General features: G+C 59.5%; 1 protein-coding gene across 1 annotated transcript in view; it reads left to right on the top strand.

The window, feature by feature from the left end:
* Positions 1-472, top strand: part of LOC104531769 (protein SOGA1-like) — a gene marked incomplete at its 3' end in the record, with an annotated part of 9,128 nt that overhangs the window by 5,799 nt on the left and 2,857 nt on the right.

The following is a 472-nucleotide window of genomic DNA, read 5'->3' as shown; positions in this document are numbered from 1 at the left end:
AAGGCTTTCTGGGTGACCTGTGTCATTGCTGACACAACCCACCCATGGGATGGGGATCCCCAGGCCCTCAAAGACTTTCCACTTTGATCTTTTATTTATCATCTCCCTTTAGGTCCATCCTTCAGGCTGGCTGATGGTCCCAGTCTCACCCCCTCCTTTCCCCAGGTGGCTTTGCTCTCCATCACCCTTCTTCCCAGGGCTGAAGTACAGCCCCCTCCTCTGCCTCCTCCCAGGGCAGGAAACAAACCCCAGCCCTGGGCCACATCCCAACCCCTCTCTGCTTCCCACACCCCCACAGAGCCGAGACTCCTCAGCCTGGGGATGTGGGGCTGGATGCCGCCCTGGCTCTGCAGTGGGATTGATGCTCCAGGAAGGATCCAGTGCTAGAAAGCAAACCCTGAGCTTCCCAGGGTGCAAACCCCCCTGGATGTGCCCCCCCAGCCTCTCCCTTTCCCACGCAGCTGTGGTCTGG

Source organism: Antrostomus carolinensis, unplaced genomic scaffold (genome assembly GCF_000700745.2).
Source record: "Antrostomus carolinensis isolate BGI_N321 unplaced genomic scaffold, ASM70074v2 scaffold14750, whole genome shotgun sequence".
In the NCBI taxonomy this organism is placed as follows: Eukaryota; Metazoa; Chordata; class Aves; order Caprimulgiformes; family Caprimulgidae; genus Antrostomus; species Antrostomus carolinensis.
Note: the sequence above shows the minus strand (reverse complement) of the source record. Positions and strands in the feature narration are given on the sequence as shown.